The following is a 16,182-nucleotide window of genomic DNA, read 5'->3' as shown; positions in this document are numbered from 1 at the left end:
AACTTAAGGACTGAAACAAACTCCACAAGGACACAAAGGCTTCTCATTGGAAAAATAAGGATAACAATTACTTCATTAAGTATCTCACAGGGTTGATGTGAAGAAAAATCCTTTGTAAACATTAAAGCATCATGTAAACAAAAGTTATCATTATCTTAAATAGCCAATTGACATGAAGTAGATCAAAACATCTAAGCAATTATCTTAATCTATTGAGAATAACAATAGCCTTTCTTAGAATAATTCTTGTCATATAGTCAGCTATATTGTTCTTAAGTTACATATCTTTGGAATCATTTTATTAGTTAGTAAAATAAGTTTATCACTGATTTGTTCTTTTAGAATAAAAGTGAATGGATTGCCCCAGCTCCCCACAAACTGTCCTTATCAAGAAGTCTTCATTTTTATGTATATATTTATTTATTTAACATATTTAGTTTCCAGCATTGATTTTCACAAGAGTTTGAATTACAAATTTTCTACCCATTTCAACCCTTCCCCCCACTCCAAGATGGCGTACATTCTGGTTGCCCTGTTCCCCAGTCAGCCCTCCGCTCTATCACCCCACTCCCCTCCCATCCCCTTTTCCCTTCCTTTCTTGTAGGGCAAGATAAATTTCTATGCCCCATTGCCTGTATATCTTATTTTCTAGTTGCATGCAAAAACTTTTTTTGTTATTTTTGAACATCTGTTTTTAAAACCTTGAGTTCCAAATTCTCTCCCCTCTTCCCTTCCCACCCACCCTCCCTAAGAAGTCAAGCAATTCAACATAGGTTACATGCATATCATTATGTATAACCCTTCCACAACACTCGTGTTGTGAAAAACTAACTATATTTTGCTCCTTCCTAACCTATCCACCTTTATCCAATTTTCTCCCCTAACCCTGTCCCTTTTCAAAAGTGTTTGTTTTTGATTACCTCCTCCCCCATCTGCCCTCTCTTCTATCATGCCCCCTTTTTTATCTTCTTCCTCTTTCTTTAATGTGAGGTAAGATACCCAATTCGGTGTGTATGGCATTCCCTCCTCAGGTCAAATCTGATGAGAGCAAAATTCACTCATTCCCCCTCACCCGCCTTCTCTTCTCTTCCTACAGAACTGCTTTTTCTTGCCACTTTTATATGAGATAATTTACCCCATTCTATCTCTCCCTTTCTCCCTCTCTCACTCAATATATTCCTCTCTCATCTCTTAATTTGATTTTATTTCTTTTAGCTATCATCCCTTCATCTTCACACTGTGGCCTCTCTCTCTCTCTCTCTCTCTCTCTCTCACTCTCTCTCTCTCTCTCTCTCTTTATACATATATATATATATATATATATATATATATATATATACACACACACATACATATATACATACATACACATACACACACACATATATATATGTATGTATATATATATACATATATATGCCTATTCCCTTCCCTACATACACATACACACATATATATGCTTATTCCCTTCAGCTACCCTTATACTGAGGTCTCATGAATCATACCCATTATCTTTCCATGTAGGAATGTAAACCAAACAGTTCAACTTTAGTAAGTCCCTTAAGAATTCTTTTTCTTGTTCTTTTTCTTGATTACCTTTACATGCTTCTCTTGATTCTTGTGTTTCAAAGTCAAATTTTCTATCCAGCTCTGGTCTTCTCACTGAGAAAGCTTGAAAGTCCCCTATTTTATTGAAAATCCATATTTTGCCTTGGAGCATGATACTCAGTTTTGCTGGGTAGGTGATTCTAGGTTTTAATCCTAGCTCCATTGACCTCCATAATATCATATTCCAAGTCCTTTGATCTCTTAATGTAGAAGCTGTTAGATCTCGGGTTATTCTGATTGGGTTTCCACAATATTCAAATTCTTTCTTTCTGGCCACTTTCAGTATTTTCTCCTTGATCTGGGAGCTCTGGAATTTGGTGATAATGTTCCTAGAAGATTTCTTTTGGGGATCTTTTTGAGGAGGAGATCTGTGGATTTTTTCAGTTTCTACTTTCCCCTGTGGCTCTAGAATATCAGGGCAGTTCTCCTTGATAATTTCTTGAAAGATGGTATCTAGGCTCTTTTTTTGATCATGGCTTTCAGGTAGTCCAATAATTTTTAAATTATCTCTCCTGGATCTATTTTCCAGGTCAGTGGTTTTTCCCAGGAGATATTTCACATTGTCTTCCACTTTTTCATTCCTTTGGTTCTGTTTTATAATATCTTGATTTCTCATCAAGTCACTAGCTTCCACTTGCTCCAATCTAATTTTTAAGGTAGTATTTTCCTCAGTGGTCTTTTGGACCTCCTTTTCCATTTGGCTAATTCTGCCCTTCAAGGCATTCTTCTCCTCATTGGCTTTTTGGAGCTCTTTTGCCATTTGAGTTAGTCTATTTTTTAAGGAGTTGTTTTCTTCAGTATACTTTTCAGTATTTTTTGGGTCTCCTTTAGCAAGTCCTTGACTTGTTTTTCTTAGTTTTCTCACATCCTTCTCATTTCTCTTCCCAATTTTTCCTCTATTTCTCTAACTTGCTTTTCCAAATCCTTTTTGAGGTCTTCCATGGCCAGAGACCAGGTCATGTTTTTCTTGGAGGCTTTTGTTGTTGGCTCTTTGACTTTGTTGATTTCTTCTGGCAGTATGTTTTGGTCTTCTTTGTCACCAAAGAAAGATTACAGAGTCTGAGACTGAATCTGGGTGTGTTTTCACTGCCTGGTCATGTTGCCAGCCAACTTACCTGACCCTTGAGTTTTTCAGCGGGGTATGACTGCTTGTAGAGTAAAGAGTACTATGCTCCAAGTTTGCGGGGATGTGCCAGCTCTGCCAATATCATAATCCAAGGCCTTCAGTCCCTTAGTGTAGAAGCTGCTAGATCTTGTGTTATCCTGATTGTGTTTCCACAATACACAACTTGTTTCTTTCTGGCTGCTTGCAGTATCTTCTCTTTGACCTGGGAACTCTGGAATTTGGCTACAATATTCCTAGGAGGTTTTTTTGGGGGGGTGGATCTTTTTCAGAGGCAATCAGTGGATTCTTTCAATTTCTGCCTTACCCTCTGGTTCTACAATATCAAGACAGTTTTCCTTGATAATTTCTTGAAAGATGATGTCCAGGATCTTTTCTTAATCATGGCTTTCAAGTACTCCAATAATTTTACTTATCTCTCCTGGATCTCTTCTCCAGGTCAGTGGTTTTTCCAATGAGATATTTCACAGTTTCTTCCATTTTTTCATTTTTCTTTGTTCTGTTCAATAATTTCTTGATTTCTCATAAAGTCACTACCTTCCACTTGCTCCACTGTAATATTTAAGTCCTTATTTTCTTCACCGATCTTTTGGATATGGCTAATTGTGCCTTTTAAGGCATTCTTCTCTTCAGTAGTGTTTTGGAGCTCTTTTGCCATTTGGGTTAGTCTATTTTTTAAGATGTTATTTTCTTCAGTATTATTTTGGGTCTCCTTTAGCAAGCTGTTGACTCCTTTTTTATGATTTTCTTCCATCACTCTCATTTCTCTTCCCAATTTTCCCTCTACTTCTCTTGCTTGATTTTCCAAATCCTTTTTGAGCTCTTCCATGACCTCAGACCAATTTATAGTTTTCTTGGAGGCTTTTTATGTAGGCTCTTTGACTTTGTTGACTTCTTCTGGCTATATGCTTTGATCTTCTTTGTCACCAAAGAAAGATTCTATAGTCTGAGTCCTTTTATGCTGTATGCTCATTTTCCCAGCCAATTACTTGACTTTTGAGCTCTTTGTCAGGGTATGATTTCTTTCAGAGTGGAGAGTGCTCTGTCCCAAGCTTCAGTGGTTTTGTGCACCTGTTTTCAGAGCTACTTCTAATTGTGAGGTGGTATGATACTCCTCTCCTAGACTGTGCTCTGGTCTGTGAGTGCAAACACTTCTTTCTGCTAGGAGGACTTCCTCTCCACAGCCTCCATAAGTTCTGCCACACCAGCACTCCTCCTCCCCCAAGGACTGCCAACCTGGACTGTGACCAAGATCCAAGCAAAGCAAAGGAAGAGAATCTTGCCTCAGTGCCAGGAAAGAGATCCCTGCACTCCTACTCTAATCAGCTACTTGTTTCCCCCCACTTCCTGTGGGCCTGGAGCTCTGGAAGCAATCACTGCTGCTGCTGCTGCAGCCACCTTTGCCACCCTAAAGCTGGGGTGGGACCATGACCTTCTCTCACCAAGGTCCAGCAGTTTTCCCCCTGACCTGCTAAGTTGTCTTTAGGGTTTGTGGGTTGAGAAGTCTTGAAGCTGCCATCACTGCCAGTGATTCAGTGCCCTGAGGCCCCCTCTGCCCAGTTTGCTACAGCCTAGTCTGTTGGGCACAGACCATGCTGGGCTGCACTCCACTCCCAGCAAGGTGTGATAGACCCTTCCTATGGACCATCTGGGTCATCTTGGGCTGGAGACTTGTTTCACTCAATCACTTTATAGGTTCTGTAGCTTTACAATTTGTTTAGAGTCATTTTTACAGGTGTTTGGAGAGATTTAGGGGAGAGCTCTAGCAAGTCCCTGTTTTCATGCCACCATCTTGGCTCCACCACTGTACATTTCTTTATAAATTAGAAATAGCCTTAGTTTGTGTAGGCATTGGCATATTGAGTTAATTCATATCAATTCATTTTGCTACATTTCCAATTATAGAAATAGTTTTGGTGAGAGAAAATTTCCAAGCCAAAGGGATTTAACTTTTTTTTTTTAATTATGAACTCTTTGGGCAATGTGGTGAGGCCTATGGACCCTTTACATGAAAAATATTTTTAACTGCATAAAATTACATACATAGGAATAGAAAGAAAAATAACTATATTGAAAGATACTTTGTCTATCTTCTACCTGTTATCTATCTATGATTTATTTACATGTTTATGGACCCCAAATTAAGAGTGGCTGGTTCATCTAGTTGATGAAATCAGGCTTAGAAGTATATATTTTGATTATATCCTCCGTGACTAAGGATAGTTAATTACCACTATCAGAGTTGTGAGAAGTATGCTATAGGGGATCAAGAGCAAGTCTAGAAACCAAGAAAACCCAGGTTCATGTCCTTCCTCAGACACTTATTAGCCTTTGAGTCTGGGCAACCTATTGAAGCCCTCAGTATTCTAGGACACTCTCTGAGACTCTCATTTGCAAAGGAGGTGTCAACCTGTATTGGGAGAGAAAATTTTCTCTTGCACAAGTTCACTTTACCAATAAAATACTTCATCAGTTCCTGGTTTTTATTGTTACAGAGATGTGAAGTCCACTGAAAGACTGGCTATTTGAGGATGGCACATACATGACTGAAAAACAAAACAAAACAAAAACAAACAAAAAACCTTCCATGCCTACAATAAACAAAGACTTGTTTTTAAAAGATATCTTTTTGGGATCAAAAGGCTCCTAATACCACAGTAAAACAGAGTTGGATAGTATGGAATACTCTGAAATAATAAGATTGAAATACAGTTTGTGTGAGAAAAATTAGCACATTAAAAAAATCAATTCTTCCTATAGCGGGACAGTATATTAAAGGACACAGAAGTGACAGCTGGGAATATTTCACATCTTCCCTAATATTGACTAAATTTTTATAAATCAATATCTGCTACTCATATTGAAGGTGAAAATGCTTGAGAATTACTCATATTCATAGAGAGGTACATGGCCAGTCTTAACAGGCCCCAAGAATTTTAATAATAATAGCTCATGGCAAGCATTTATATAGTGCTTTATGGTTTGCAAAGAACTTCACATTTATTATTTCATTTGATCCTGACAACCAACCTGTGTAGTAAGTGCCATTATCATCCACATTTGAAAGATAATGAAGCTAAGGATAAAAACAATTAAGTGACTTACCCAGGGTTAAATAGCTAGTAAGTGTTGGAGGCAGAATTTGAATTCAGGTCTTCCTCTCTCCAGTCTCAGAATTCTTTTCATTTCATCTACTACACTGCAACTTTTCACTGCAACTAACATAGGTGAGGAAGGGCGCAGGAGTAGAGTGAAGGATGTCATCAGAGAAAAATCCTGCCATGCTGAAAAATAACATTGAGTCATCACATTTAAAGTCCAAAAGGCAAACTGGTAGACAATCCTCATGCTTCACTTGTATTTTCTTACTAATTTCAAAAGAATATGAGGAAATCCTTGATATTCTCCACTCCACCTCATCTCACCCAACACTCTAGTAGATTCACTTGGGGTGACTTTTTGGGGAAGGATAGATGGGCTACAATCTGGGTCATTTGAGGGAATATGTGGATCTACTGAAATATCTGAGGGTAGAAACTGTGATAGAAAGTCTATCAAAAATAGAATCATCAAGGAAAAAATGAGCTGATTCAATAGGAAAATATTGAGTTATTATAAATGTCATTATTATCATTAATGAATGGTACTCTAAGTCTGTTGATTAAAGAAGACTTAGGAAGAAACAAACTATACTATCAATTGAATATAATATAAGCAGTCCTTCTTTTGCTATTAAATGATTTGTAATGATGCCCTTTTGCCTGATTAATAAATGCTACCCTCTATGAAGAGAAGGAACTATTTGGTTAGAATTTCTTCTTTTTAATTGTTTTTCCCCCAATTAACAAGAATCACTAGAAATTTTTCTTGCAAGGATGGATTTTGAGCTAGGAACTCCAGAAATGAGCATATTTAGCCAAAAGGTGAGAAAGCAAATAAGTGTGTGTGTGTCTGTGTGTGTATCATATATCTATTTAGAATCTGAGTCAGAGAATGTGAGAGTTAAAAGAGGCTTGAAAGATCAATTAGTCCAAATGACTTATTTTACAGATGTGGAAAGCAAAGCCTGGAGAAATAAAATAATTTTCTCAAGGTCATACCACTAGTAAATCATGAGCCCTCAACTTGAAACTATGCCTCGCCACTCTAAGTCCCTCAATCTTTTCATTATACCACACTACCATTACTAAATATAATAAAACAAAAGGTGACTCCCCATTGTATTGGATAGATCTTCAGTAACTCAGAAAATAGCCAATAAGGAATAGCTTCAAATCATATTTCTCATGGAAATTATTCTTTTGAGGCCATAGAGCAAATTTTAGATTTGATATTCTATGGTAACACAAGAGGAATTTTGTTCCTGATGAATTTAGTGAGTCAGAATTCATTACATATATTAGATGGATAATTTTCCTCTAAGAAATAAGGTTAATGAGTTAATGTAATTTATTTACTTAAAGGTACAAGCCTACCCAAAATCATAGATACACAGCTAATTTTGGTATCTCCAAAATCATATCTTTTAATAGAAAAAAAATGATAAGCGATTTATATTCAGTTCTCAAATGTCCTTCACTGAAGATTATAATTCTCTTTTATTAACAGGATTAAATCAATAAAAATTTCTAGACAGGTTATATGTTTAAAAAAATCAATTATCTCTATGGAGTAAGATGATTGAAAGGTAACTTCATATACAGCAGGTTTTCCCCATCAATGTTGGTGAAGCACCTTCCAAGTTCTATTGATTTTTTTCAATCAATGTAAATACTACTAAGTCAGAACAAAGTTGTTTTTCCCCTAACACTCTGCTCTTATATTTTTAGAGATCCATGATCACATGGATAAGAGTACTCCTTCCATTCATACAGATCATATCCCACCAATCTCTTATCCTGGGAAATTTTTAGCATGTCTTTCAAAATAAGTTTTCTATGGGGCAGCTAGGTGGCACAGTGACTAGAGTACTGGCCCTGGAGTCAGGAGGACCTAAGTTCAAATCCAACCTTAGACACTTGATACACTTACTAGCTGTGTGACCTTGGGCAAGTCACTTAACCCCAATTGCCCTGCCTTCTCCCCTCCAAAAAAATAAAATAAAAATCCATTTTAAAAAATGAAATAAAATAAGTCTTTTATAGAAGCTGTGCCTGACATCCTAGAAGTCTTCTTCTGATTCTTTATTCAAGGGTACTCATTCAGAACCAGAGTTGTCCAACTCCTTTTCCTTACTCTTCCAGTATGACAAAGATCTTTTTCCAACCTATCCTAAATTCTCTTGTTGTCTTTTATGCTACATTTTACACGTAAATTATTGTTGCTAATATGTCTCATTCTGTTTACAACCATCACTTGATTGGCCATTGATCTAAGGGTCCACCTAAAATTTTGATTCTTCTGAGATTGTAGTGTTCCATAAGTTGTAATAACAGGTTAAAAAGAGGTACTCTAGGATTGAAGATGCTCAAAACTAATGGACAATTTTCCCTTTGCTATTTGGCCTAATGTCCTAATGCTATTTAATCTCGGCATAATTTGTTGCCTATTTGTTTAGAATAATTGTTTACTGGTTTAGGGAAAAATAATGCAGGTTTTCTAAGAAAGTGAAGCTGGTGACATATTTTTAAACTATTTCTTGTACTCTTTGAACTCTTTTTATCTACTCATCTAATTTTCATTGATTTTTTCTCCTTTCTTGCTGGTCTAATTTTCATCACTGTTACACAAATTAAAACAATTATAACGTTGTTTTGTTACTTCTGGGACTTTTTAACCATTTTGAGTTTAGAGATGTCGCGAAACTTCTAGTTGAGTGGAATAATTCACCCAAAACTCTGTCCAAGGTAGCTAATCCTTAGTTAATAGACATTTCTATTTAGGCAATAAAGTCTAGCTATTTCATTCTTGAGGTTAGAGGAACTGAGGAGAATATCAGAAATTATTCACTTAACCATAATTACATATGAAATATCAATTTAATAAAATTATAAATAACCTCAAAGTACTTCATTAAAATTATAGCCAACTTCTCATAAGGAAAAAGGTTAAAACAAAATGTGCCTCTTAATTATTTTATAATGTATTAAGAAGTAATATTGACTCATTACTTTTTCTGTAAATTTGGCTTGTCTTCTCATATCTGTTATATCTTGCTCATAATCAAACATCAGATGCAAGCTAATCAACAAAGATCCTCTAGAAAAGGGAATAATTATTTTGTTCCATTGTGAACCTCTATGGGTCTTAAAACAATTCTTAGCTTCTTGAGTACACAGCACTACAAATGCCTAGTATATATGATAGCAAACCTAATCCATACAAGAAAGGCACTTCCTCTTCTTTTGTTTAAATTTCTTTTTACCAAGCTGTGCTCTTATGAAAACTCTATCACTTTATATGGATGGCTTAAGAATCCATTAGAAGGGGATGGGGCAGTAGGCAGTAGGCAGTAGGCAGCAGTTTAAGGCTAGAAGAGAATTATCAAATTTTGACAGACTCTGACTGCCAGGGTCCAAAAGCAAGAGAAATTGGCAAACTCTTAGAGAGGTAGATTGACCGAAATAAAGTTTTTCTTAGGGATGCTTATACCAACGACCTTAGACAAGTCTATCATCAGAGTAACTGCACCTGAATGAAGGTATACCTAGATATCAGGGAACAAATAACATAACTGAAACTAACTTCTATATTTTGGATACACTAATACCATAACTCTCTTCATTGTTCTTTCCAACATCAAATACCAGAGCCCACAATTGCAAGCAATAGGAAGATGCCTGGGCCCCAGCCAATCAGCTGTGATCACTTAACAATACCTGTGAGCCTCATCTGGCCCCTGTCCCCTGCTTTATTTTGCTTGCTATATTCATGTATAATCTTTCTTCAAACTGCAACATTTACATTTATTCTCATTTATAATCTTTCTTCAAACTCCAACAATCCAAAGATTCACTAGCTTTATTCACACTTTTGCTTTCTTTTGAGTATTATTGCTATAATGAACATAGGAGAGAGCATTAATTCAATCAGTCAACCTTGCCCCAACCTTTTTTTCCCCTAACTTTAGTAAAGTAACAGTCTTCTAGGCCAGTACACATAAAGACCAAGGTTTTCCATAGACATGACTTTGTCTCAGTCACTACCTGTTTTGGTTTGGTTGCTTTCTTTTCCCCTTTGCTTCTTAATAGCAGGATATCCACATTGCAAAATTCTAGAAAAGTTGTAATGTTAAAAAAAAAATCCTGTCCTCTGAAAACTAATTTCCATCCTTTTATCTGTTGTGAATAAATCACTTTGGACCCTTATAGAATGAGTTGCTCAGTCATTTTTAAGTTGCAAACACCTCTTTATAACTCCATTTAGGGTATTCTTGGCAAAGATACTGGAGTGGTTTACCATTTCCTTCTCCATTCATTTTACAGACAAGGCAACTGAGCCAAAAAGATTAAATGACTTGCCAAGCGTCACACTATTGGTGTCTGAGGCAAGATTTGAACTCAAGAAGACGAGTGTTACTCACTCCAGGCCCAGAATTATATTCACTGAGTCATCTAGCTGCCCCATGTAGGATGAAAGATATATTCTAAAGAAGCAGGGGTTTTTTTTCCACATCTTCCAGATTATTTAATAAATCTTTGGGATTTCCAACTAAATGCAGGGGGAAGTCTTTATTCAACTAAAATAACACATACTATGAGATGGCCTGTAAGGTCCTATACAATCTGGAGATTCTGTGATTACAGGTTCCAAAGGACTTAAGGCATCAGACAGACAGTACCTGATAAAGCCTGCTTCCCATTGAGAGAGGTGATAAGGGTTAGATTAATATGAATGAAAATGTAGATTGGAGGAGAAACAATAGAAAGGTAGGGCTTTTATTTATGTTGGTGGTGCTTCTGTTTGCCTTTTATTCTGATAGCAGGATGCTGGAAGAAAAAAGATATATAGATAGGTCAGTTAGACTAGAGAGATGGATAGCGCAGGGGTGTTCACTTAAAAATAAATAAATAAAATACATTCTTCACTGAAGTACCTGACAGATGCCTTGGCAAGTCTTACCAAGCTTGTTAGTTATCTTTCAGCATAGACTTGGGAATAGCCCATGTATACATTGTCTAAGAATAAATCTAATCATGCTTAGAAAAGCTTATAACTAGATGATGAGCCAGTCACCTCATAATGACTGGGATTCACTATAGTGATCCTTCAATTAAGAATTTATTAAGTCGTATGCTATGTGCTAGGGAGTGGGTTGGATAGTAAATATACAAAATTAAAAATGAAACACTGTCCTCAAGGAGCTTACTCGCTATTGGAGGAGACACCATGTACTTATGTCAGTATATTCATAATAAATACAAGTTAGATTAAATGTAAGCAATCCTTGCCTCTGGGAGTTTACATTTTATGAGAGGAAATACTATGCATTATATATAAGTATATTTAGAAGTTTTCATATCAACTAAACTGTGATTTCATTAGCATTACTAGTAGCTAAGGCTTAGAAGGATCAAGAAAAGCTTCATGACAGAAAGTGACCCTTCATTAGAGATTTGAAAGAAGCAAAATCACACAATCCATCTACTCTAATGAAGAGAGGTTTTGATTTGTGTCAGCAGAAGGAACACCCATGACAAAGGGAACACATGGATTTTGTCTGAATTCTTAAAACAAATAGATCTTGCAAAGCCATATTGTGACATTGCTTTTTTCTTGGCCAGGGAATGAGTTCTATGCATCCCAAAGAGAATGAAATTGCTTGGCAATTTGCTTTTAGCTGCTGACTAACATCATTCGGTGCTGAAACTCCATGATTTTATTCTTGACCCTCTCATACTCTCATTTCTACTCACATCTGTCTTCAGTGCCTTTCACCACAACCCTTGTCCTTTCCACTATGTCTTTGGAAGCCCCATTTTATTCTTAGTAAATTATCTCAGCCATTAAAAGTAAGCAGATTTCTGAATTAGACCTGCCATGTATATTTGATCCAGTTTTCCCCTTAAAAATGGTAAAAGATTACCTATATAAGATAATATAGATCCATTGACTCCAACTAGAATTTTCACCCTAGGAATGCTTTGGGTTGCTATGTTCAGGGGCTAGGATATCCTGTGGTTTTAAAATTGGAAAATTTGTTGTGTTTGACAATCATTCCAGAGAAGAGAAAACTGAATTATGAGCATAATAATGTTTAAATATGTAATTAATTAATGATAAGATTCAGACTATCTTTACTTCTACTAAGACTAGAGGAAGAGAAGATGGCTTTAATCTAAAGCATGAGGGATTTAGATGTAATACAATGGAAAGAAAGTGAGAGCTTTTAAAAATATAGAACCACCCTCTCTGGGAGTCTCAAAAAGTAGAATGGGCCTATATCAGGAATGACTTAGGCATAGCCTTTACAGGAAATGGTACAATGAGTTTTAAAAGTCTCTATTCTTATGGTTCTTCAATTAATTTCAAAAGCATGTAATTAACACACGATAATTTACAGTGAATACCTATCAATCTGTCTTCTCCAAATTAGTGTTAAAACCAACATCCCTATTTCCAAAACTTTCTTTATCACTTTTCAACTCAGTTTTTGGCCTCTTTATATCTATCAGTCATAACTCACGATTGAAAAACTTAAATATTCTAATTTTGCAAATCAAAGAAGACTTTTTGTCATGATTTTTTGATCAAGGTTCTCTTCATAGGGGCATATATCCTATTAATGTTAAATGAGATTCAGTATACAAACCCTTTGGGAAATTATGCCCAAAGCTTAGTTTCCTTTATGAAAAAGTTTTATACAAAGTATGTGAGTAGTCACTCACACTTGGGGAATTTAGTCATTGACTGTGCCTGTTGTTATGCCAAAATAAATTTGGGGAAGATGATTCTAAAACCTAAGTAGGATAGAAAAATCTCCATTCTCTCTCACTCTCTCTCTCTCTCTCTCTCCATCTCTTTAACAAATTTATCTTCTATAGTTGTTATTTTAATAGAAAAAATAATGAATACCTAAATTCCATTCATACATAGCAGTTAAATTCTACATTTGAAATAGAAAATGTATGGTTATTTTGGCTTCTAGAACCATAGAATTAGAGTGGTGAAGTGGAAGGAACATTTGGACTTGGAATGAGAAGTTATTCGTTGAGTAACAGTCCTTATAGTCAGCTGTGGGACTCTAGAAAGTCACTTAACCTCATTAAATTTCAATTTCCTCATGTGTAAAATAAAAATAATATTTGTATTATAACCTTCTCAAATGGTTACTGTGATGAAAGTACCCTCTAAACTTGATCATGAGCTGTTATTAAAAGCTGGTTTAAAATATAACAGAGTATTTCCCTCTCTTCCCCCACATTCACACCTGTTGTTCTCTTATCCAAGGTAAGTGGGAGAGGTTTATCTAGGGGCTTGTTGCCTTTTAAAGATAAGTGGGATCCCAGAGTTAATATCAAGAAAAAATCATCAGGAATACCATCAAGAATATCTAAGGAAAGGATTGACAAATGGGACTGTGGAAGTGGGAAGTTGTGAACTATAAGAAGAGTTGTGACAAAATAGATTAAACAAAATGAATTGAAGGTGAAGCAGGAAAAATCATGTACATAGCTCCTACTATGTGCCAGGTACTGTGCTTTGTGCTTTTACAAATATTATGTCATTTGGTCCTAAGAACAAGCCTACAAGGTAAGAGCTATTATTATCTCCATTTTACAATGAGGAAACTGAGGCAAATATCAATTAAGTGACTTACCCAAGGTTACAATAGTTAGTGCTTGAGACTGAATTTGAACTCCAGTTTTCCTAACACTAGGTCCAGTACTCTATCCATTTTTGCTACAGACAGACATTAACAGACACAATACTGACTAAGAACAGAAAGAACCAAAAATAATAAGACATAAAAGGAGGAAAAAAACCTTTCAAAATTGCAAAGGTGAATTGATTAAAGAAGAACAGTAAAAAAAAATAGATAATAAAACAAAGCTCTACAATCTGTAAAACTCATCTGCAAGTTGGTTAAAAACAGTTTGACTGGTATGGGCCCAGGTAACCATGAAGTATGTATGATGAGGTTTAACTGACCTGGCTTGGAGCACTGTTCCTTTTCCTATTAGCTTGCTTGCTGTAGCAAGTTTGAATTGCTTTCTGGGTATCTCTGCCTGATTCCTCATTTCTTATTGGTCAATACTGAAAATTCGCTCATTTCAGTGGTATAGACTACCCTGTTGCCTTACCTTATGGCTAATAGGGAAGGTGCTTCTTAGTGTCAAGTGAACTCTTTGTCTAAAACTTTATATAAAGCCCTGTATGGCTTTGTGCCTTGGATCAGAGTGCTCCTGATCTTATTGTATTTGCCATCTTTTCAATTAAGAAAATTATCTTCCTATACTATGGTTAAACATACGTGGAGATCATAAAATTGAGTCCTGAGCTGGGATTGTTCTAAAATATATTTAAGACTGGTCATTCATTTATCAGACAGTCAGATTTCACATTCTGGCTCCATGTGCATACATGTTTGCTAGCTTTGTTAGCTTTAAGGAAATAAACAATATGAATTTATATGCCACCTAGCCTGTTTGCATCTTTTAAACAAACTTTCAGGTTGACATCATTTACATTATTGTAGAACTTGAATATATTATTTTGGGGCAGAGCCAAAATGGAGGCTGGAAAGCAGGAACTTGCTTAAGCTCTCCCCCAAATCCCTCCAAACACCTGTAAAAAATGGCTCTGAACACATTCTAGAACTGCAGAACCTACGAAATAGTAGAGGGAAGCTGGTCTTCAGCCCAGGACAGCCTGGAAGATCGCTGGGAAAGGTCTATCACATGGTGCTGGGAGCAGAGCACAGCACAGCCTGGGCTGAGCCAGGTCCAACCAGACCAGGAGTCAGGCAGGCAGAGCAGGCCTTAGGGCCATGAATCACTGAGCTGTAACAGTTACCAGACTTCTCAAACTGCAAATGCCAAAGACAACTGAGAAGGTTAGTGGGAAAACAGCTGGATCTGGGTGAGAGAGGTCCAGCCTCAGCCCTAGGGAAAGCAGAAGTGGCAGTGGATATGGCACAGCAGCAGCTGCAGCAGGCAGCTCCTGTGGCTGCTACCAGAGGTCCAGTTGCAATTGCTTCCAGCCCCAGGCCAACCAGGTGGGAGGAATCAAGTGGCGGTTTAGAGGGAGAGTGTAGGGAGTGCGTTGCTGGTAGAGAAGTAGGGTTCTCTTGCTTTCCCCTGCTTGGATCTGGGATATGGTCCTGGTTGGCAGTTCTTGGGGAAGGAGGAGCACTGGTGTGGCAGAGCTTCTGGCAATGGTGGAATAGAAGTAGTACTGAAAACAGCAGCACAGACCCTAAAGCTTGGGAAAAGTACTCTCTACTCTACAAGTAGTCATACACTGACAAAAACCTCAAGGGTCAAGTAAGTTGGCTGGGAACATAAACAGGCAGTGAAAAAGGACTCAGACTATAGAAACTTTTTTGGTGGCAAAGAAGATCAAAACATACAGCCAGAAGAAGTCAACAAAGTCAAAGAACCTACATCAAAAGCCTCCAAGAAAAACATGAACTGGTCTCAGGCCATGGAAGAGCTCAAAAAGGATTTGGAAAAGCAAGTAAGAGAAGGAGAAGAAAATTTTGAAAGAGAGGTAAGAGTGATACAAGAAAATCATGAAAAACAAATCAATGACTTGCTAAAGAAGAACAAAAAAAAATACTGAAGAAAATAACACCTTATAGAACAGAATAACCCAAATGTCAAAAGAGCTCCAAAAAGCCAATGAGGAAAAGAATGCCTTGAAAGGCCAAATTAGCCAAATGCAAAAGGAGGTCCAAAAGACCACTGAAGAAAATACGACGTTTAAAATTAGATTGGAGCAAGTGGAAGCTAGTGACTTTATGAGAAATCAAGATATTAAAAAACAGAACCAAAGTAATGAAAACAGAAGACAATGTGAAATATCTCATTAGAAAAGCCACTGACATGGAAAACAGATTCAGGAGAGATATTTTCAAAATTATTGGACTACCTGAAAGCCATGATGAAAAAATGAGCCTAGACATCATCTTTCAAGAAATTATCAAGGAAAAATGCCATGATATTCTAGAACCAGGGGGCAAAATAGAAATTGAAAGAACTCACTGATCTCCTCTTGAAAAATATCCCAACGATGGCAGCTGGAAATCAGTGACTTGCCTAGTACTCTCCACCAGGACCTGCCAAACACCTATAAAAATGGCTATGAACAAATTCTAGAACTGTGGAATCCACAAAATAGCAGAGGGAAGCAGGGCTCCAGCCCAGGACAGCCTGCATGGTCCCCAGGTAAGGTCTATCGCATGGAGCTGGGAGCGGAGGGGAGCAGAACCCAGCATGGGCTGCACCCAGACCAACCTGATGGGGAGATGGGTGGAACAAGCACAAGAGCACTGAATCAGTGAGCTGTGG

This window comes from Trichosurus vulpecula, chromosome 4 (genome assembly GCF_011100635.1).
Source record: "Trichosurus vulpecula isolate mTriVul1 chromosome 4, mTriVul1.pri, whole genome shotgun sequence".
Taxonomy (NCBI): Eukaryota; Metazoa; Chordata; class Mammalia; order Diprotodontia; family Phalangeridae; genus Trichosurus; species Trichosurus vulpecula.
Note: the sequence above shows the minus strand (reverse complement) of the source record.